Source organism: Blennius ocellaris (genome assembly GCF_963422515.1).
Source record: "Blennius ocellaris genome assembly, chromosome: 18".
Classification (NCBI taxonomy): domain Eukaryota; kingdom Metazoa; phylum Chordata; class Actinopteri; order Blenniiformes; family Blenniidae; genus Blennius; species Blennius ocellaris.
The window spans coordinates 24,785,006-24,808,976 of NC_137667.1; positions in this window are offsets into that span (position 1 = coordinate 24,785,006).

Genomic DNA, 23,971 nt, shown 5'->3' on the forward strand with positions numbered 1-23,971 from the left:
GCACGGTTGCATTGCGGATCATGTTCTCTTGCCTCCCACCGACAGTGACGCTGTAATTGTGCGTCGGAACAAAACATATTGCATGTAGTACTGCCTCCCACCAACAGTGGGATGGTGGGTGGGGTGGTGATTCGGATCAAAATGGCCGAACAAGATGGCGGCGGTGGATTCCCCACCGACGGCTTCTCAGTGCATGTGATTGTCGCCCCTCAATGATGTACGGGCACGTCAAGAAAAGAAAGGTGGATGCTGAAGGCCGAAATTTCAAGAAGATTTAGAGCACTAAATATTTGTTTACTGAAGTCGGTGGTAAACCCGTCTGTTTAGTTTGTGGAGAGCACGTCGCCGTGTTTAAGGAGTACAATGTGAGTCGGCATTATGAGACAAAACACGCGGAGAAATACAGACACTTGGCGGAGGCTGAGAGAGCGCGAATATCAGAAGACTTGCTAGCAAAGCTAGCAAAACAACAAGGCTGTTTTAGCAAACTACACACAGCCCGGGATGCAGCGACCAAGACCAGCTTCGTCATATCCCACAAAATCGCTAAAAACAGCAAGCCGTTCTCGGATTGGCGAGTTTGTGAAAGAGTGCTTGGTGGGCTCTGCCGCGCTAATATGCCCTGAGAATAAAGAAGCATTTGAAAAAGTCCCGCTGTCCAGGCGAACCGTCACCAGAAGGGTGGAAGGAATCGCGGAGAATCTCGAATGTCAGCTCAAAAGTGGAGTTGAAAGTTTTGACTTTTTCTCTTTGGCTTTGAATGAGAGCTGTGGTGTCCGTGACACTGCCCAGTTACTGGTGTTTCTCCGGGGAATAAGGCAGGACTTCAAGATTACGGAGGAGCTGGCAGCATTGAGGTCAATAAAAGGAACGACAACGGGAAACGATCTGTTCAAGGAGGTCGATGCATGCATGGTCAAGCTTGGACTGAAATGGGACAAACTGGTAGGCGTTACTACTGATGGTTGTCCGAATATGACAGGAAAACATGTCGGACTTTTGAAACAGATCCAAGATAAAGTGACTGAACTCGGCACAGAGCATCATTTAGTGTTGATACATTGTATTATACATCAGCATGTACTGTGCAGGTCTGTGCTAAAACTTAACCATGTTATTGATGTTGTAACAAAAACGGTTAACTTTATCAGGGCACGAGCATTAAATCACAGGCAGTTTGTTGCACTTTTAGAGGAGCATGAGAATGAACATGGTGACATCATGTACCACACAGCTGTCAGATGGCTCAGTCTGGGCAAAGTGCTCAAAAGATTTTGGGACCTGAAAACAGAGATTCAAGAGTTTTGTGAGATGAAAGGCAAAAACATCCCCGAGCTTTCAGATATGAACTGGATGGCAGATTTTGCATTTGCTGTTGATGTGACGGCACTGATGAATGAACTGAGCACTAAACTGCAAGGCAAGGGCCTTTTCGTTCATGACATGCATAACCTGGTGAAGGCTTTTATGAGAAAGTTGCTGTTTCTTTCAAGTCAACTACAGAACAACACTCTCACTCACATGCAAACCCTTAAATAAGTCAGACCATCAGCTAATCATCTCTGCAGGTACTCATCCATGTTAGGAGATTTGCATGGTGAGTTTTTAAGGCGATTTGATGATTGTAAAAACATTGAGGATGAAATGCACCTGGTTTCCTCTCCCTTTGCCTGCAGAGTAGATGATGCACCCAGTGATGTTCAGCTGGAGCTCATTGACCTGCAGTCTGACACAGTACTGGCAGAGCACAGTACTGTGTGTCTCCTCCTCATCTCTTAAGGAGGAGAACTTTCCAAACATGAGGAGACATGCTCAGAAGATGTTGGTTCTGTTTGGATCTACCTACATATGTGAACAAACATTCTCAGTAATGAAGTTTACCAAATCCAGGTTCAGATCCTCTCTTACTGATGATCATCTGTCAGCTGTGCTTCGCATCTCCACCTCAGACATTCAACCTGACTTTGATGCACTCGTTAAAGGGCAGCAAAGGCTAGATTTCTCTCACTGAACAAGAAAATACCCAAATGTGTGTTCACTATTACTTTTTGTCTGCACAGCTTGGCAGTTTGACAATCATAATGTGACATATCTTGTTAATGATATTTGGCATACAAAGACATTGTGATGTCTTAATAGAAAAAAGTGTTTTTGGTTAATGTAATTCAAAAAAGAGTTACAAATGTTTCATGTTTACAATTGTTTTGAATAACTGCACTGAATAAAAACATTTTTTTTTAAAATAACCCTCACTTTCTCTTTACCTAATAATAACACAGACACTTACCAGCATGTGTAAACAATGCCATTTACTGCTTTCAATTTAGAAATAAAATTCATATGCAGAATAGAGTTTAAACTTTTGGCAAGGCCCTCCACAATATTTTCTGCTTCTCATTTGGCCCCTTCGGAAAAATAATTGCCCACCCCTGCTCAAGGCGCTGAAAAACTTGCTTTAGGTGTGAAAAATGCTCCTCAACTGAAGAACTAGCCACCAAGATGTCGTCCAGGTCAACAGAAACGAAAGCGAGGTCGCGCAGCACAGAGTCCATCAACCTCTGAAAAGCCGTGCCTCTACTCTTGCCTGGCCATAATAAAACATAAAAAAATGACAAGAAAGAATAGAAAGTGTCATCTGCTCAATGTATTGACACATCTTATACACAGCAGACACAAATTGCACTTAACAAGTTTTGAACTATCAAAACTCAGTAACCAATCAGGTGTCTAACATTGATTTTTTTTTTTTTGAGAATCAAAACCACAATACAAATAAAGCTTTCAATTTCTATTCAAGAAAATGTGCCCATCTTTTCTAAAACTCTCTCTCTCTCTCTCTCTCTCTCTCTCGCCCGCCCCGTTTCCTCATTAGTTTTAATGTTGTTTTTTTTCCGGAATAAATGTGAATGTTTGATGAGAGGCTGTATCTGGCAGCATGAATCACTCATTGAGTAAAAAGAAAAAAGTGATGGCACGTGTCGCCCCAATTAATCCCTAAAACACAAGAGCCTCTAAACGTATTGAGAACAGGTAGGAAGCATGTTACGAGCTAATAAAACTAGTAAACAGAGTCCATGTGTGTATCAGTGAAAGTGAGCGGGTTTTATGTTTCTATGTTTCTTCAGGTGAGATGTCCAGTTCCTGGACGTTCACAGCACTTTCACGGCTGGGAGACATAGTTTGCATTGTACAGAGAGGTTCAGAGATTTCTCCAATTTTAAAAAATAGTGATGAAAGCAACTCTCTGCAGAATCCATGGATTGTCAGCCTGAAAGCGTCGGGAAGTGTCGCAATGCCAGTGCATGGCGCATGTGACAGCTGCATTTCTAGTTTATTCCATCTGATTTTTACTGTAATCCTGCTCAGTAATCCCAGTTTTTATCGAATATACCTGTAACGAGATTACACATTTTTTTATGTACTGTAACAGATTACAGTTATATGTTTTTTGTATCCTAATTATGTAACACTGTTACATGTATTCCATTACTACCCAACCCTGGTTGCACCTAAACATGTGATACACACTCAGACCTTACTGAGACTTAATAAACTAAAGTTTTCTAGCTGTGCAATGACTTGAAGTAAAGCTCTGGTAAACAAGCTGCATGTAATGATGTTCATGTAGGTACAAACAGCCAGAAGAGTCTTTAGAGCCAGAAGTGGACAGACGAAATCACCTTGTACTGCAGGTGACAGGAGGAGCAGCAAGGTGGGCGAGATACAGGTTCTGGGAGATTCCCACAACACACTGTAGACAAAAGAAAAGTGTTAAATGCACAGGTTCCACAAGTTGAGAGACTCTTAAGATCAACACCAGGAGACACCAGATCACTTTGATTGATTGTGAGGACAACACACACGGAGTGAGGTGGTATTGAAAGGCTAATTGCAGGAGGAAAGGTTTGTTTTGTAGAATGGGTCTCTTGTATTAAATTCAATGTAATTTGGATCAAATGTCTTTGTTATTTTAAAAGCATGTTTTGTTGTGAGATGTAATTTAATTTAATCACAATAACCAGCCAAAGTATTTTCTATGTTTACTACGTTTAAAACTAAATGATCAACCATCTCAACAGTCATTGGTGGACATTTAATGTATATTTCATCACCTGAAGAGTCCAACTTTGCTTTACATCTTTAACTTATATACAAGTGAAATCACAGCTCTAAGTTCTTGTTACTGAATAGTCCCTAAACGGCTCACCTGTCTCTGGCTGTGAGGCCCTGTCCGGAGGGATGGATGAGCCCGATGAAATGTGGGATCAGCCGTTGGTGGAGATTTCCACTCAACCCTTTGAAGCGCTGCTCCCACGTTCCTCCACTTGGACCATGGTTTAATCGAGGAAAATCATGTCACACTGAAAAAACAATTCTGTCATTTCATTTTTGAGTGTACTTTTTTAAGATAGAGCTTCTCAGGCTGGTTTAATCAAGTAAAATCATGTTACTGTTTTAAAGGTGTACAGGAGGATTTTCTTTTTCCGGGTGGATCATCAAGACTATTGGTACTCCCAACTGTCAATCATTCTGGTGAGATATTACGTAAGGCCGTCGTACGTGCTCGTCCCCAGGTAGCGTGGATCTATTAGTTTTCACTTTCTGCGCATGCGCGCTTTCAGGTGTATATGGTGAGCTACGCCTTCAGTGAGCTCGCAGTTCTCACCGGGTACTTTGAAAATGGCAGAGGGTCGCAAAAGAGAAAAAGTGTCTTCGAAGTGTATGAGAAGAAGAGAAAGGCTTCGGAAGAGAGAAACAAGACCAGAGTGTTTTTGGGAGATTCTTTCACACGATGGCGTGCGCTGAAAGCCCAGGTTGGGCTTCCCACTGATGCTTCAGTCGCGAAGTTTCTACTCGACAGGTAAAGTTTGGCATTCTATTTGGAGAAATCCATTTCAAATCACTTCCAGTAAAAGTTATCTACGTCTATATTGTAACTTTCCAGGGTTGATTAGTGGAAAAAGTTCAAATCTTCTTGTAAAGTGAGCTTGTGTAAGCGATGCCGACTTGTGACTTGTAAACAGGGCGTGCACGAGGAGAACTGGGCTCGTTCATGTCTCTCGCACACGTTTTAGTAGGCATTCCGTCTCGGGAGCAGGTAGAGCTTTGCGCATGTGCATTTTTCAAAAGGTGGAGAGGGATGGTTCTTTCCTAAAATTCGGGAAAATCCTACTGTACACCTTTAAGATAGAGCTGATCTTGCTGGTTTAATCTAGAAAATCACGTTACTGTCTCTAGATGGAGCTGCTCAGGCTGGTTTAATAAAAAAAAAAAAAAAAAAATATCAATCCCGTTACTGTCTTTAGATATAGAATCTCAGACTGGTTTAATCTAGAGAAATCGTGTTACTGACTTTAGGTAGAGATGCTTAGTGTTGGAATTTGTTGCTGTGTTCCCCTGAATTCCTGCTTGTTCGTTTGATCCGGGAGAGGCAGGAACAGAGTTAATTTCTTCAATAGTGAATTTAATAATCACACAAACAAGAGATTATAAAAATACATATATCAGATTACATAATACGAGCTCAGACCGTTCTTCCTTGCAGACCCAAGTGTGCAGGCCAGGTTTACAATGAAGAAGGGCACAACTGCAACACATGGTTCATATTTATACATTTGCATACATCACCTCAACCTCACATTGGTCGGTTTCTCGTGATATATGCGTTGCTATGGTGAATTTGCTATTCCTTTGTTCCCAAAACTGCTTCAAACTGGTTCTTCTCAGAGCTTGACGTTCTGTGGGACAAAGTGACCTCTGACCTCTTATCTGTTGATCCAATCTTACCTTGACCATGTTTTTGCAAGTAGAGCACTGAGGAGACATCGCCAACCAACTTGGAATGTCCCTGAACATGGATTTATAGCTGTGTTTTCCCAACTTGGGCAGTGGGAGAAACCCCAGTAGTGTAGAAACACAACTGAATACAATATGTCCAGTTGTCACACAGAAAACAAATGTTTAACCACTATATTCCTTCAATTCTCCTTTTGACCTCTGACCCCAGAGGTCAATAATTAGTGTCAATACAGTATGAGGCACTCTTCGTATAATAGAGGTCATATGTAAGCAAAATCAACAATCATATACTCAAATAGCAACATACAAAACTTTTAAACGGTGGTGACTCCCCCTTGAACTGCAACCTTGTCATGGTGGGGGAGTTTGAGCACCCGAATGACCCTCTATGCTATGTTGTCAGGGGACTTGCCCCTCCTGTGGGCCCACCACCTACAGAGGCTGCCGTAGGGGTCGGGTGCATTGTGGATTGGGGGGCAGTCGACGGCAGGGGCCTCGACGACCCGATCCCCGGTCACAGAATCTGGCTATTGGGACATGGAATGTGACCTCGCTGAGGGGGAAGGGCCGAGTGGACCATGTTCTCCACTTCCATTGTCAAAACTGCTGCTCGGAGCTGTGGCCGCACAGCTCTGGCGCCTGTCGTGGCGGCAATCCCCGAACCCGGTGGTGGAAACCGGAAGTAAGGGATGCCGTCAAGCTGAAGAAGGAGTCCTATCGGGCACTGTTAGCTCATAGGACTCCTGAGGCAATCGGCAGGCCAAGTGAGCCGCAGCCCGGGCTGTGGTGGAGGCAAAAACTCGGGTCTGGGAGGAGTTCGGAGAGGCCATGGAGGAGGACTTTCGATCGGTCCCGAGGAAATTCTGGCAAACCGTCCAGCGCCTTAGGCGGGGGAAGCAGTTCTCCACCAACACTGTTTACAGTGGATGTGGGGAGCTGTTGACCTCAACTGGGGATATCGTTCAAGATCCCGGATACAAGCGGCTGAAATGAGCTTCCTTCGTAGGGTGGCTGGGCACACCCTTAGAGATAGGGTCCCACAGGATGTCTCGGGGGACGCGGTCGAACGCCTTCTCCAGATCCAGAAACCACATGTGGACTAGTTGGGCAAACTCCCATGAACCCTCGAGCAGCTGGTGGAGGGTATAGAGCTAGTCCAGTGTTCCATGACCAGAACGAAAACCGCATTATTCCTCTTGGATCCAAGGTTTGACTAATGGCCGGACCCTCCACTCCAGTACACTGGAATAGACTTTCCTGGGGAGGCTGAGGAGTGTGATCCCTCTGTAGTTGGAACACACCCTCCGATCCCCCTCCTTGAAGAGAGGGACCACCACCCCATTCTGCCTGTCCAGAGGTACCGTCCCCGCGTCACGCGATGTTGCAGGGATGAAGTGCACCGGGCTCCATGCTCCCGGAGCATGGAGACGGTTTGGCAGAATTTCCTCGGGGCAGACCGAAAGTCCTCTTCCATGGCCTCTCCAAACTCCTCCCAGACCCGAGTTATTGCCTCCACCACAGCCATGAACTATGGGTCATGACCGAAAGAACGAGATCCCGGATTCAAGTGCGGTTGAAGTGAGCTTCCTGCGTAGGGTGGCTGAGCGCACCCTTACAGATAGGATGAGGAGCTTGAGAGTTGGTTTTTAGAATAAAGTTTGTATTTTACTAGGACATAGTCGTACTTTCACTATTCAAGTTTAAACATGAAGTGTTTATCAGCTTTAAGCAGTTTCAACCTGTATTATTATGCTGGATTTGACTGCTATTTTCACTTCATGAGTAGTGGCCGAAATGATGCTCCACACGAGATATAGAGTGATTTTGGAAGAAAGTTTTTATTTCATTAGAACAAACTAGTACTTTCTCAATTCAAGTTTAAACATGATGGACTTAGCAGTTGCAAGTACTTTCAACCAATTATATTTAGTGGAGTAACTGCTATTTTCATTTCATTAGGAGTGGCCGAAATGATGCTCCACACGGGATATAGAGTAATTTTGGAAGAAAGTTTTTATTTCCTTAGAACAAACTAGTACTTTCTCAATTCAAGTTTAAACATGATGGTCTTAGCAGTTGCAAGTACTTTCAACCAATTATATTTAGTGGAGTAACTGCTATTTTCATTTCATGAGTAGTGGCCGAAATGATGCTCCACACGAGATATAGAGTGATTTTGGAAGAAAGTTTTTATTTCCTTAGAACAAACTAGTAACTTTCTCAATTCAAGGTTAAATTATGTGTCTATCAGGTTCAAGCAGTTTCAACCAGTTTTATTTAGTGAGTAACTGCTATTTTCATTTCATCAGTAGTGGCCGAAATGATGCTCCTCACGGGATATAGAGTGATTTTGGAAGAAAGTTTTTATTTCATTAGAACAAACTAGTACTTTCTCAATTCAAGGTTAAACATGATGGACTTAGCAGTTGCAAGTACTTTCAACCAATTATATTTAGTGGAGTAACTGCTATTTTCATTTCATCAGGAATGGCCGAAATGATGCTCCACACGGGATATAGAGTGATTTTGGAAGAAAGTTTTTATTTCCTTAGAACAAACTAGTACTTTCTCAATTCAAGGTTAAATGATGTGTTTATCAGGTTCAAGCAGTTTCAACCAGTTTTATTTAGTGGAGTAACTGCTATTTTCATTTCATGAGTAGTGGCCGAAATGATGCTCCACACGAGATATAGAGTGATTTTGGAAGAAAGTTTTTATTTCCTTAGAACAAACTAGTACTTTCTCAATTCAAGGTTAAATGATGTGTTTATCAGGTTCAAGCAGTTTCAACCAGTTTTATTTAGTGGAGTAACTGCTATTTTCATTTCATGAGTAGTGGCCGAAATGATGCTCCTCACGGGATATAGAGTGATTTTGGAATAAAGTTTTTATTTCATTAGAACAAACTAGTACTTTCTCAATTCAAGGTTAAACATGATGGACTTAGCAGTTGCAAGTACTTTCAACCAATTATATTTAGTGGAGTAACTGCTATTTTCATTTCATCAGGAATGGCCGAAATGATGCTCCACACGGGATATAGAGTGATTTTGGAAGAAAGTTTTTATTTCCTTAGAACAAACTAGTACTTTCTCAATTCAAGGTTAAATGATGTGTTTATCAGGTTCAAGCAGTTTCAACCAGTTTTATTTAGTGGAGTAACTGCTATTTTCATTTCATGAGTAGTGGCCGAAATGATGCTCCACACGAGATATAGAGTGATTTTGGAAGAAAGTTTGTATTTCCTTAGAACAAACTAGTACTTTCTCAATTCAAGGTTAAATGATGTGTTTATCAGGTTCAAGCAGTTTCAACCAGTTTTATTTAGTGGAGTAACTGCTATTTTCATTTCATGAGTAGTGGCCGAAATGATGCTCCTCACGGGATATAGAGTGATTTTGGAATAAAGTTTTTATTTCATTAGAACAAACTAGTACTTTCTCAATTCAAGTTAAAATGATGTGTTTATCAGGTTCAAGCAGTTTCAACCAGTTTTATTTAGTGGAGTAACTGCTATTTTCATTTCATGAGTAGTGGCCGAAATGATGCTCCTCACGGGATATAGAGTGATTTTGGAAGAAAGTTTTTATTTCATTAGAACAAACTAGTACTTTCTCAATTCAAGTTTAAACATGATGGTCTTAGCAGTTGCAAGTACTTTCAACCAATTATATTTAGTGGAGTAACTGCTATTTTCATTTCATGAGTAGTGGCCGAAATGATGCTCCACACGAGATATAGAGTGATTTTGGAAGAAAGTTTTTATTTCCTTAGAACAAACTAGTAACTTTCTCAATTCAAGGTTAAATTATGTGTCTATCAGGTTCAAGCAGTTTCAACCAGTTTTATTTAGTGAGTAACTGCTATTTTCATTTCATCAGTAGTGGCCGAAATGATGCTCCTCACGGGATATAGAGTGATTTTGGAAGAAAGTTTTTATTTCATTAGAACAAACTAGTACTTTCTCAATTCAAGGTTAAACATGATGGACTTAGCAGTTGCAAGTACTTTCAACCAATTATATTTAGTGGAGTAACTGCTATTTTCATTTCATCAGGAATGGCCGAAATGATGCTCCACACGGGATATAGAGTGATTTTGGAAGAAAGTTTTTATTTCCTTAGAACAAACTAGTACTTTCTCAATTCAAGGTTAAATGATGTGTTTATCAGGTTCAAGCAGTTTCAACCAGTTTTATTTAGTGGAGTAACTGCTATTTTCATTTCATGAGTAGTGGCCGAAATGATGCTCCACACGAGATATAGAGTGATTTTGGAAGAAAGTTTTTATTTCCTTAGAACAAACTAGTACTTTCTCAATTCAAGGTTAAATGATGTGTTTATCAGGTTCAAGCAGTTTCAACCAGTTTTATTTAGTGGAGTAACTGCTATTTTCATTTCATGAGTAGTGGCCGAAATGATGCTCCACACGAGATATAGAGTGATTTTGGAAGAAAGTTTTTATTTCCTTAGAACAAACTAGTAACTTTCTCAATTCAAGGTTAAATGATGTGTCTATCAGGTTCAAGCAGTTTCAACCAGTTTTATTTAGTGAGTAACTGCTATTTTCATTTCATCAGTAGTGGCCGAAATGATGCTCCTCACGGGATATAGAGTGATTTTGGAAGAAAGTTTTTATTTCATTAGAACAAACTAGTACTTTCTCAATTCAAGTTTAAACATGATGGACTTAGCAGTTGCAAGTACTTTCAACCAATTATATTTAGTGGAGTAACTGCTATTTTCATTTCATGAGTAGTGGCCGAAATGATGCTCCACACGAGATATAGAGTGATTTTGGAAGAAAGTTTTTATTTCCTTAGAACAAACTAGTAACTTTCTCAATTCAAGGTTAAATTATGTGTCTATCAGGTTCAAGCAGTTTCAACCAGTTTTATTTAGTGAGTAACTGCTATTTTCATTTCATCAGTAGTGGCCGAATTGATGCTCCTCACGGGATATAGAGTGATTTTGGAAGAAAGTTTTTATTTCATTAGAACAAACTAGTACTTTCTCAATTCAAGTTAAAATGTTGTGTTTATCAGGTTCAAGCACTTTCAACCAGTTTTATTTAGTGGAGTAACTGCTATTTTCATTTCATGAGTAGTGGCCGAAATGATGCTCCTCACGGGATATAGAGTGATTTTGGAAGAAAGTTTTTATTTCATTAGAACAAACTAGTACTTTCTCAATTCAAGTTTAAACATGATGGACTTAGCAGTTGCAAGTACTTTCAACCAATTATATTTAGTGGAGTAACTGCTATTTTCATTTCATCAGGAATGGCCGAAATGATGCTCCACACGGGATATAGAGTGATTTTGGAAGAAAGTTTTTATTTCCTTAGAACAAACTAGTACTTTCTCAATTCAAGGTTAAATGATGTGTTTATCAGGTTCAAGCAGTTTCAACCAGTTTTATTTAGTGGAGTAACTGCTATTTTCATTTCATGAGTAGTGGCCGAAATGATGCTCCACACGAGATATAGAGTGATTTTGGAAGAAAGTTTTTATTTCCTTAGAACAAACTAGTACTTTCTCAATTCAAGGTTAAATGATGTGTTTATCAGGTTCAAGCAGTTTCAACCAGTTTTATTTGGTGGCGTAACTGCTATTTTCATTTCATCAGGAGTGGCCGAAATGATGCTCCACACGAGATATAGAGTGATTTTGGAAGAAAGTTTTTATTTCCTTAGAACAAACTAGTACTTTCTCAATTCAAGGTTAAATGATGTGTTTATCAGGTTCAAGCAGTTTCAACCAGTTTTATTTGGTGGCGTAACTGCTATTTTCATTTCATCAGGAGTGGCCGAAATGATGCTCCACACGAGATATAGAGTGATTTTGTAATAAAGTTTTTATTTCCTTAGAACAAACTAGTACTTTCTCAATTCAAGTTAAAATGATGTGTTTATCAGGTTCAAGCAGTTTCAAACAATTATATTTAGTGGAGTAACTGCAATTTTCATTTCATGAGTAGTGGCCGAAATGATGCTCCACACGAGATATAGAGTGATTTTGGAATAAAGTTTTTATTTCCTTAGAGCAAACTGGTACTTTTCAATTCAAGTTTAAACATGAAGTGCTTATTAGGTTAAAGCAGTTTCAACCTCTTTTATTATGCTGGATTTGACTGTTATGGTCTTTTCATCAGTTGTGGCCGAAAAGATGCTTCAGACGAGATACTGAGTATGTTTTTAGAATAAAGTTTTAATTTCATTAGGACAAACTCGTACTTTCACTATTCAAGTATCTACCCAGAAAAATGTACACTAACACAACTATTGCTCACCCAAGGTGCTAAAAACACTGTGTTGCAGTTGCGAGGTTACAATTTGTATAGACTACAGAAGTGAAAGCCACAGGTGTAACCATCACCTGTGCATTAACAACATTTTTGCACTTTTCGAAACACAGCTTTTGCGTGACTCCTACCATGAGTCGTCAGAGACACTGCGTGCTCAGAGCAAAGATACCTCGGGAGCCACATGACCCAGTTGAAGACTGTTGTCGCCGGTCTTCTATGCCTGTCTACACAGGAGAGAAGAAACCTCAACAGCGAGTTGCTATGACACACATCCATCAGTGCTCTCAGCCGCACCACCACGTGGTCTCGCAGCTCTTTCACTCCTTTTCAGGAGAAGGAACATTGTCATTTTCCAGCACCTCACAGTGCTATCAGCTCCCTCACTCTCTCCACTGGAGAGAACCAGGATGTTCTAGCTCAGATGACTCTGACCATTCCGATATCCCAAGGGTACCTGGTCTTTGGACCAGCCAGCTTGAGTCCCTTGCAGAGAACATAGAGCAGTTCGAACCAAACAACCCGGAGATTCGTGTAGCGGACAACCTGGTGGAGGTTGAACGCTGCCTCTTCAACCTGCCTCATCCTTCGTCCCGAGAGAAGCTTACACTTCTCTGGAAGATGACATCCAGGAGTGTCCATGTTTACATAGAGTCCCTCCCATCTGCCATCAGAGACCATTACTCAGCCCTCTGTCATGCACTTAGGGAAGCAGGATCATCTGCACAATGATCCTAACTCTGCAAACTTTGGTGCATTTACAATCACTCAAAAGGGGGCGGAGACTCCCAGATAGTATTTATAGGTGCCTAAGGGCTGCCTACTTCCAAGGTCACAATGCACCAGGATTGGACAAAGACCAGACTTTTAAGTCCCTCTTCGTAAACAACCTCCACAACAGTGTGCGGATCGATGTCGCCCTTTTCTGCAGGACCAAAAACCCCACCATGAAAGACCTCCGCAAACATGCGCAGATGGTGTGGGAGCTGCACCACCGTTCAGGTGAAAACTATGATGGTGATGCAGGTGTCCTGAGGTCTCAGGTGAGGAGAGGTAAGTCTAAAAACCGAGGCTGAGGTCAGACTCAAAACAACTGGGATGCAGATGTCCCACAGTGGATTAAAACCTGCATCAGAGAGGTGAAGCAGCACCTGAACCCGCCTGGTAAGAAGGGACCTGGCTCCCCCTGACCGCATGACTTGGCCCCTCCCCTCCGCACACAAAGTTCATTTTGGCAGGAGGAGGAGATCCAGGAGGTGAAAGAGGCCCATTTGACATTCTTGGGTAATCTTGGCTATGCCAACCACAGATACACTTCAGTGGTGGTAGGGGTTGTTGACACTCTCTCACTGCTTGGTACTGGGTCAGAAATCCCCCTCATGTGTTCAGACACCTTCGCACGGGTTGCTAGAACCACGCTTGCGCATGCCACTTAAGGAAAGCCACTTCAGGTGGAAGAGTGTAGCATAAACATCCGAGGCTTCACTCAGGACTTGCACCACATCACTCAATGTGTCTGGGTCAACAGCTTTCCAGGACATGTCAGCGACGCATCCCATCCACGTCACTGATCTGGACACAGAAGAACTGCTTATTGGTCAGGACATCCTAAACCGACTCGCTGCCACCAAACGGCACCTTTGGTCCCAAGTCGTCAGCCCGACTCCCATTGGCTAAGAACTAGGCCACCCAGCTTCTAACAGCAATCGTTCAGCCAACCCACGGGTCCAAATTCTGACACCTGGTCAGATTAAAGTGACCGCATTTCCACCTTTAGAGATGTTAACTGACAGTTCATTCCACAATCTTGAACTAATTCTCATCTCATTGACAATCTGCCTTCGTCCCTCACCAGCGACGACACGCATGACACAACTCTCCTCATTTCCACAACCAAAACCATCACCAGCGCTCACCATGTTCACCTTGAACAGGTTCTTCAGGGTACAAAACCGAGCACCGAAGGTGACATGGTTGTGCACGCTCTAATGACTCAACCAGAGAATACAGACATTTCAGGTAAACAGACCATGTCTGTACCAGAAGAACCTTATTCAGGCTTCGAGTCAAAGACCGAGCAACGCTCTGCTGAGGCTCGCGCTTTACCACAACAGAAACAAGGAGATGCATTTGTATGAGGAGGTCTCCCGCGATTATCACACGATCTTCGCAAGGGACTCGCACAAAAGGGGGGGGGGGGGGGGGGAGTCACAGACATCCACCCAGTGCGCGTCCCCACTGACCTCGAGGCACTGCCATCTTCTGAAACCCAGTACATACATACATCTAGCTGACGGGGTCAAGCGGTCCTGGGCCTGAATTCACTGGTTTGAAACAGCCTGCGCTCGAATCTCACACCTTCCCTGTTATTCAAGATTGTTATATCTAAAGAGAAACATTAATCAATTTAAATAACACTTTTTTTGGCATGAACTATTTCCAGTTTAGCTGGTGGTGGCCCAATGTCATTATTATTTGATAAATAACCAATTTATTCTAATTAATAATTTTTCATAAATAAATTATTTTTGATAAAATGTTGCTCCGTGCTCTTGTTTATCTTCCAACATGTGAGATGTTGTTGATGAATACACAGCACAGTTCCACAGTAACCAATGTGTTTTACACAGCCACTGTTCTTTGTGTCAACATGTAGGTCCAGAACACAACTAAAGACGATGTCTCTAGACATCCAGAAGACTTCCTCAGAAGAGCCTGAATGAAAGTTTTTTGAGACGTCTTTCTTGAACATTATATTGACGTCTTGTCTGGACGTCACTGAAAATACGTTTCAAAAGAAACAGAACACGTCATCAGTCTACCACGGGACATACACAGAGAGTCAGTTTAGTATTATCATTAACATGCATTTAATTGGACTGTGGAAGAAAACCAGAGAACCCTGAGGAAACACATGCACACACAAGTTAATTCCACAAACACCTCCAGGTGGATTTAAACCCACGATTTTCTGTCTGTAGCCATTGAGACAATTTGACCATTGTAATTGATAGAGCTGATAAAACATTTATTTGGTATATAGTTGTAATCTCAATATGAAAGGTTGTAGAAATTAATCATGCCCAAAAACTCCTGCAGGGCCTTAACCGAGGCTGGACGAGGGAAATCTGTCACCGCTTGCACCTTAGAAGGCAATGGAATGGCACCCTGAGTTGAAATACGATGACCCAAAAAGTCAATCACAGGCAGACCAAACTGGCACTTAGCAGGGTTGACAATTAGGCCATGTTCCTCAAGGCCAGACCTGGGCATTTTAAGGCCCGCGGGCCAAATACGGCCCGTGACCCGATTCTGACCGGCCCGCGAAAGGTTCCTTAGAATTAAGAAAACAAAAGCTTCTTTCGAATTTTAATGCGTGGACTAAAACCATCGGCTGTATAAACTAAAACGGAAATGCTTTTACTTTGAAGCCTGTTTATTTATGTACAGTGTACGTAACCTACGTACGTCGTATACGTGACCCGTAAAACAAGTCAATCAGTGCATGTGATTAGCGGTCATTGTCGCCCCTCAATGATGTACGGGCACGTCAAGAAAAGAAAGGCGGATGCTGAAGGCCGAAATTTCAAGAAGATTTGGAGCACTAAATATTTGTTTACTGAAGTCGGTGGTAAACCCGTCTGTTTAGTTTGTGGAGAGCACGTCGCCGTGTTTAAGGAGTTTAATGTGATTCGGCATTATCAGACAAAACACGCGGAGAAATACAGACACTTGGCGGAGGCTGAGAGAGCGCGAATATCAGAAGACTTGCTAGCAAAGCTACCAAAACAACAAGGCTGTTTTAGCAAACTACACACAGCCCGGGATGCAGCGACCAAGACCAGCTTCGTCATATCCCACAAAATCGCTAAAAACAGCAAGCCTTTCTTGGATGGCGAGTTTGTGAAAGAGTGCTTGGTGGACTCTGCCGCGCTAATATGCCCTGAGAATAAAGAAGCATTTGAAAAAGTCCCGCTGTCCAGGCGAACCGTCACCAGAAGGGTGGAAGGAATCGCGGAGAATCTCGAATGTCAGCTCAAAAGTGGAGTTGAAAGTTTTGACTTTTTCTCTTTGGCTTTGGATGAGAGCTGTGATGTCCGTGACACTGCCCAGTTACTGGTGTTTCTCCGGGGAATAAGGCAGGACTTCAAGATTACGGAGGAGCTGGCAGCATTGAGGTCAATAAAAGGAACGACAACGGGAAGCGATCTGTTCAAGGAGGTCGATGCATGCATGGTCAAGCTTGGACTGAAATGGGACAAACTGGTAGGCGTCACTACTGATGGTTGTCCGAATATGACAGGAAAACATGTCGGACTTTTGAAACAGATCCAAGATAAAGTGACTGAACTCGGCACAGAGCATCATTTAGTGTTGATACATTGTATTATACATCAGCATGTACTGTGCAGGTCTGTGCTAAAACTTAACCATGTTATTGATGTTGTAACAAAAACGGTTAACTTTATCAGGGCACGAGCATTAAATCACAGGCAGTTTGTTGCACTTTTAGAGGAGCATGAGAATGAACATGGTGACATCATGTACCACACAGCTGTCAGATGGCTCAGTCTGGGCAAAGTGCTCAAAAGATTTTGGGAACTGAAAACAGAGATTCAAGAGTTTTGTGAGATGAAAGGCAAAAACATCCCCGAGCTTTCAGATATGAACTGGATGGCAGATTTTGCATTTGCTGTTGATGTGACGGCACTGATGAATGAACTGAGCACTAAACTGCAAGGCAAGGGCCTTTTCGTTCATGACATGCATAACCTGGTGAAGGCTTTTATGAGAAAGTTGCTGTTTCTTTCAAGTCAACTACAGAACAACACTCTCACTCACATACAAACCCTTAAAGAAGTCAGACCATCAGCGAATCATCTCTGCAGGTACTCATCCATGTTAGGAGATTTGCATGGTGAGTTTTTAAGGCGATTTGATGATTGTAAAAACATTGAGGATGAAATGCACCTGGTTTCCTCTCCCTTTGCCTGCAGAGTAGATGATGCACCCAGTGATGTTCAGCTGGAGCTCATTGACCTGCAGTCTGACACAGTACTGGCAGAGCACTTTAAGTCAGCATCACTGCTGGAGTTCTACTCATCTCTTAAGGAGGAGAACTTTCCAAACATGAGTAGACATGCTCAGAAGATGTTGGTTCTGTTTGGATCTACCTACATATGTGAACACACATTCTCAGTAATGAAGTTCACCAAATCCAGGTTCAGATCCTCTCTTACTGATGATCATCTGTCAGCTGTGCTTCGCATCTCCACCTCAGACATTCAACCTGACTTTGATGCACTCGTTAAAGGGCAGCAAAGGCTAGATTTCTCTCACTGAACAAGAAAATACACAAATGTGTGTTCACTATTACTTTTTGTCTGCACAGCTTGGCAGTTTGACAATCAATATGTGACATATCTTGTTAATGATATTTGGCATACAAAGACATTGTGATGTCTTAATAGAAAAAAGTGTTTTTGGTTAATGTAATTAAAAAAAGAGTTACAAATGTTACATGTTTACAATTGCTTTGAATAACTGCACTGAATAAAAACATTTTTTGTTAAAATAACCCTCACTTTCTCTTTACCTAATAATAACACAGACACTTACCAGCATGTGTAAACAATGCCATTTACTGCTTTCAATTTAGAAATAAAATTCATATGCAGAATAGAGTGTAAACTTTTGGCCCGGCCCTCCACAATATTTTCTGCTTCTCATTTGGCCCCTTCGGAAAAATAATTGCCCACCCCTGCTCAAGGCGCTGAAAAACTTGCTTTTGGTGTGAAAAATGCTCCTCAACTGAAGAACTAGCCACCAAGATGTCGTCCAGGTAAACAGAAACGAAAGCAGCACCGAGTCCATCAACCTCTGAAAAGCCGTGCCTCTACTCTTGCCTGGTCATAATAAAACATAAAAAAATGACAAGAAAGAATAGAAAGTGTCATCTGCTCAGTGAATTGACACATCTTATACACAGCAGACAGAAATTGCACTTAACACGTTTTGAACTATCAAAACTCAGTAACCAATCAGGTGTCTAACATTGATTTTTTTTTTTTTTGAGAATCAAAACTACAGTACAAATAAAGCTTTCAATTTCTATTCAAGAAAATGTGCCCATCTTTTCTAAAACTCTCTCTCTCTCTCTCTCTCTCTCTCTCTCTCTCTCTCTCTCTCTCTCTCTCTCTCTCGCCCGCCCCGTTTCCTCATTAGTTTTAATGTTGTTTTTTTTCCGGAATAAATGTGAATGTTTGATGAGAGGCAGCATGAATCACTCATTGAGTAAAAAGAAAAAAGTGATGGCACGTGTCGCCCCAATTAATCCCTAAAACACAAGAGCCTCTAAACGTATTGAGAACAGGTAGGAAGCATGTTACGAGCTAATAAAACTAGTAAACAGAGTCCATGTGTGTATCAGTGAAAGTGAGCGGGTTTTATGTTTCTATGTTTCTTCAGGTGAGATGTCCAGTTCCTGGACGTTCACAGCACTTTCACGGCTGGGAGACATAGTTTGCATTGTACAGAGAGGTTCAGAGATTTCTCCAATTTTAAAAAATAGTGATGAAAGCAACTCTCTGCAGAATCCATGGCAAAGCATGGATTGTCAGCCTGAAAGCGTCGGGAAGTGTCGCAATGCCAGTGCATGGCGCATGTGACAGCTGCATTTCTAGTTTATTCCATCTGATTTTTACTGTAATCCTGCTCAGTAATCCCAGTTTTTATCGAATATACCTGTAACGAGATTACACATTTTTTTATGTACTGTAACAGATTACAGTTATATGTTTTTTGTATCCTAATTATGTAACACTGTTACATGTATTCCATTACTACCCAACCCTGGTTGCACCTAAACATGTGATACACACTCAGACCTTACTGAGACTTAATAAAATAAAGTTTTCTAGCTGTGCAATGACTTGAAGTAAAGCTCTGGTAAACAAGCTGCATGTAATGATGTTCATGTAGGTACAAACAGCCAGAAGAGTCTTTAGAGCCAGAAGTGGACAGACGAAATCACCTTGTACTGCAGGTGACAGGAGGAGCAGCAAGGTGGGCGAGATACAGGTTCTGGGAGATTCCCACAACACACTGTAGACAAAAGAAAAGTGTTAAATGCACAGGTTCCACAAGTTGAGAGACTCTTAAGATCAACACCAGGAGACACCAGATCACTTTGATTGATTGTGAGGACAACACACACGGAGTGAGGTGGTATTGAAAGGCTAATTGCAGGAGGAAAGGTTTGTTTTGTAGAATGGGTCTCTTGTATTAAATTCAATGTAATTTGGATCAAATGTCTTTGTTATTTTAAAAGCATGTTTTGTTGTGAGATGTAATTTAATTTAATCACAATAACCAGCCAAAGTATTTTCTATGTTTACTACGTTTAAAACTAAATGATCAACCATCTCAACAGTCATTGGTGGACATTTAATGTATATTTCATCACCTGAAGAGTCCAACTTTGCTTTACATCTTTAACTTATATACAAGTGAAATCACAGCTCTAAGTTCTTGTTACTGAATAGTCCCTAAACGGCTCACCTGTCTCTGGCTGTGAGGCCCTGTCCGGAGGGATGGATGAGCCCGATGAAATGTGGGATCAGCCGTTGGTGGAGATTTCCACTCAACCCTTTGAAGCGCTGCTCCCACGTTCCTCCACTTGGACCATGGTTTAATCGAGGAAAATCATGTCACACTGAAAAAACAATTCTGTCATTTCATTTTTGAGTGTACTTTTTTAAGATAGAGCTTCTCAGGCTGGTTTAATCAAGTAAAATCATGTTACTGTTTTAAAGGTGTACAGGAGGATTTTCTTTTTCCGGGTGGATCATCAAGACTATTGGTACTCCCAACTGTCAATCATTCTGGTGAGATATTACGTAAGGCCGTCGTACGTGCTCGTCCCCAGGTAGCGTGGATCTATTAGTTTTCACTTTCTGCGCATGCGCGCTTTCAGGTGTATATGGTGAGCTACGCCTTCAGTGAGCTCGCAGTTCTCACCGGGTACTTTGAAAATGGCAGAGGGTCGCAAAAGAGAAAAAGTGTCTTCGAAGTGTATGAGAAGAAGAGAAAGGCTTCGGAAGAGAGAAACAAGACCAGAGTGTTTTTGGGAGATTCTTTCACACGATGGCGTGCGCTGAAAGCCCAGGTTGGGCTTCCCACTGATGCTTCAGTCGCGAAGTTTCTACTCGACAGGTAAAGTTTGGCATTCTATTTGGAGAAATCCATTTCAAATCACTTCCAGTAAAAGTTATCTACGTCTATATTGTAACTTTCCAGGGTTGATTAGTGGAAAAAGTTCAAATCTTCTTGTAAAGTGAGCTTGTGTAAGCGATGCCGACTTGTGACTTGTAAACAGGGCGTGCACGAGGAGAACTGGGCTCGTTCATGTCTCTCGCACACGTTTTAGTAGGCGTTCCGTCTCGGGAGCAGGTAGAGCTTTGCGCATGTGCAAAAAAAAAAAATATATCAATCCCGTTACTGTCTTTAGATATAGCATCTCAGACTGGTTTAATCTAGAGAAATCGTGTTACTGACTTTAGGTAGAGATGCTTAGTGTTGGAATTTGTTCCTGTGTTCCCCTGAATTCCTGCTTGTTTGTTTGATCCGGGAGAGGCAGGAACAGAGTTAATTTCTTCAATAGTGAATTTAATAATCACACAAACAAGAGATTAGAAAAATACATATATCAGATTACATAATACGAGCTCAGACCATTTTTCCTTGCAGACCCAAGTATGCAGGCCAGGTTTACAATGAAGAAGGGCACAACTGCAACACGTGGTTCATATTTATACATTTGCATACACCACCTCAACCTCACATTGGTCGGTTTCTCGTGATATATGCGTTGCTATGGTGAATTTGCTATTCCTTTGTTCCCAAAACTGCTTCAAACTGGTTCTTCTCAGAGCTTGACGTTCTGTGGGACAAAGTGACCTCTGACCTCTTATCTGTTGATCCAATCTTACCTTGACCATGTTTTTGCAAGTAGAGCACTGAGGAGACATCGCCAACCAACTTGGAATGTCCCTGAACATGGATTTATAGCTGTGTTTTCCCAACTTGGGCAGTGGGAGAAACCCCAGTAGTGTAGAAACACAACTGAATACAATATGTCCAGTTGTCACACAGAAAACAAATGTTTAACCACTTCCTTCAATTCTCCTTTTGACCTCTGACCCCAGAGGTCAATAATTAGTGTCAATACAGTATGAGGCACTCTTCGTATAATAGAGGTCATATGTAAGCAAAATCAACAATCATGTACTCAAATAGCAACATACAAAACTTTTAAACGGTGGTGACTCCCCCTTGAACTGCAACCTTGTCATGGTGGGGGAGTTTGAGCACCCGAATGACCCTCTATGCTATGTTGTCAGGGGACTTGCCCCTCCTGTGGGCCCACCACCTACAGAGGCTGCCGTAGGGGTCGGGTGCATTGTGGATTGGGGGGCAGTCGACCGCAGGGGCCTCGACGACCCGATCCCCGGTCACAGAATCTGGCTATTGGGACATGGAATGTGACCTCGCTGAGGGGGAAGGTCCGAGTGGACCATGTTCTCCACTTCCATTGTCAAAACTGCTGCTCGGAGCTGTGGCCGCACAGCTCTGGCGCCTGTCGTGGCGGCAATCCCCGAACCCGGTGGTGGAAACCGGAAGTAAGGGATGCCGTCAAGCTGAAGAAGGAGTCCTATCGGGCACTGTTAGCTCATAGGACTCCTGAGGCAATCGGCAGGCCAAGTGAGCCGCAGCCCGGGCTGTGGTGGAGGCAAAAACTCGGGTCTGGGAGGAGTTCGGAGAGGCCATGGAGGAGGACTTTCGATCGGTCCCGAGGAAATTCTGGCAAACCGTCCAGCGCCTTAGGCGGGGGAAGCAGTTCTCCACCAACACTGTTTACAGTGGATGTGGGGAGCTGTTGACCTCAACCGGGGATATCGTTCAAGATCCCGGATACCAGCGGCTGAAATGAGCTTCCTTCGTAGGGTGGCTGGGCACACCCTTAGAGATAGGGTCCCACAGGATGTCTCGGGGGACGCGGTCGAACGCCTTCTCCAGATCCAGAAAACACATGTGGACTAGTTGGGCAAACTCCCATGAACCCTCGAGCAGCTGGTGGAGGGTATAGAGCTGGTCCAGTGTTCCACGACCAGAACGAAAACCGCATTATTCCTCTTGGATCCAAGGTTTGACAAATGGCCGGACCCTCCACTCCAGTACACTGGAATAGACTTTCCTGGGGAGGCTGAGGAGTGTGATCCCTCTGTAGTTGTAACACACCCTCCGATCCCCCTCCTTGAAGAGAGGGACCACCACCCCATTCTGCCTGTCCAGAGGTACCATCCCCGCGTCACGCGATGTTGCAGGGATTAAGTGCCCCGGACTCCATGCTCCCGGAGCATGGAGACGGTTTGCCAGAATTTCCTCGGGGCAGACCGAAAGTCCTCTTCCATGGCCTCTCCAAACTCCTCCCAGACCCGAGTTATTGCCTCCACCACAGCCATGAACTATGGGTCATGACCGAAAGAACAAGATCCCGGATACAAGCGGTTGAAGTGAGCTTCCTGCGTAGGGTGGCTTAGCGCACCCTTACAGATAGGATGAGGAGCTTGAGAGTTGGTTTTTAGAATAAAGTTTGTATTTTACTAGGACATAGTCGTACTTTCACTATTCAAGTTTAAACATGAAGTGTTTATCAGCTTTAAGCAGTTTCAACCTGTTTTATTATGCTGGATTTGACTGCTATTGTCATTTCATCAGCAGTGGCCGAAATGATGCTCCACACGAGATATAGAGTGATTTTGTAATAAAGTTTTTATTTCCTTAGAACAAACTAGTACTTTCTCAATTCAAGTTAAAATGATGTGTTTATCAGGTTCAAGCAGTTTCAACCAGTTTTATTTAGTGGAGGAACTGCTATTTTCATTTCATCAGGAGTGGCCGAAATGATGCTCCACACGAGGTATAGAGTAATTTTGGAATAAAGTTTTTATTTCATTAGAACAAACTAGTACTTTCTCAATTCAAGTTTAAACATGATGGACTTAGCAGTTGCAAGCACTTTCAACCAGTTTTATTTAGTGGAGTAACTGCTATTTTCATTTCATGAGTAGTGGCCGAAATGATGCTCCACACGAGATATAGAGTGATTTTGGAATAAAGTTTTTATTTCATTAGAACAAACTAGTACTTTCTCAATTCAAGTTAAAATGATGTGTTTATCTGGTTCAAGCAGTTTCAACCAGTTTTATGGTGGAGTAGCTGCTATTTTCATTTCATCAGGAGTGGCCGAAATGATGCTCCTCACGGGATATAGAGTGATTTTGGAATAAAGTTTTTATTTCATTAGAACAAACTAGTACTTTCTCAATTCAAGGTTAAATGATGTGTTTATCAGGTTCAAGCAGTTTCAACCAGTTTTATTTAGTGGAGGAACTGCTATTTTCATTTCATGAGTAGTGGCCGAAATGATGCTCCTCACGGGATATAGAGTGATTTTGGAAGAAAGTTTTTATTTCATTAGAACAAACTAGTACTTTCTCAATTCAAGTTAAAATGATGTGTTTATCTGATTCAAGCAGTTTCAACCAGTTTTATGGTGGAGTAGCTGCTATTTTCATTTCATCAGGAGTGGCCTAAATGATGCTCTCACGGGATATAGAGTGATTTTGGAATAAAGTTTTTATTTCATTAGAACAAACTAGTACTTTCTCAATTCAAGTTAAAATGATGTGTTTATCAGGTTCAAGCAGTTTCAACCAGTTTTATTTAGTGGAGTAGCTGCTATTTTCATTTTATTAGGAGTGGCCGAAATGATGCTCCACACGGGATATAGAGTAATTTTGGAAGAA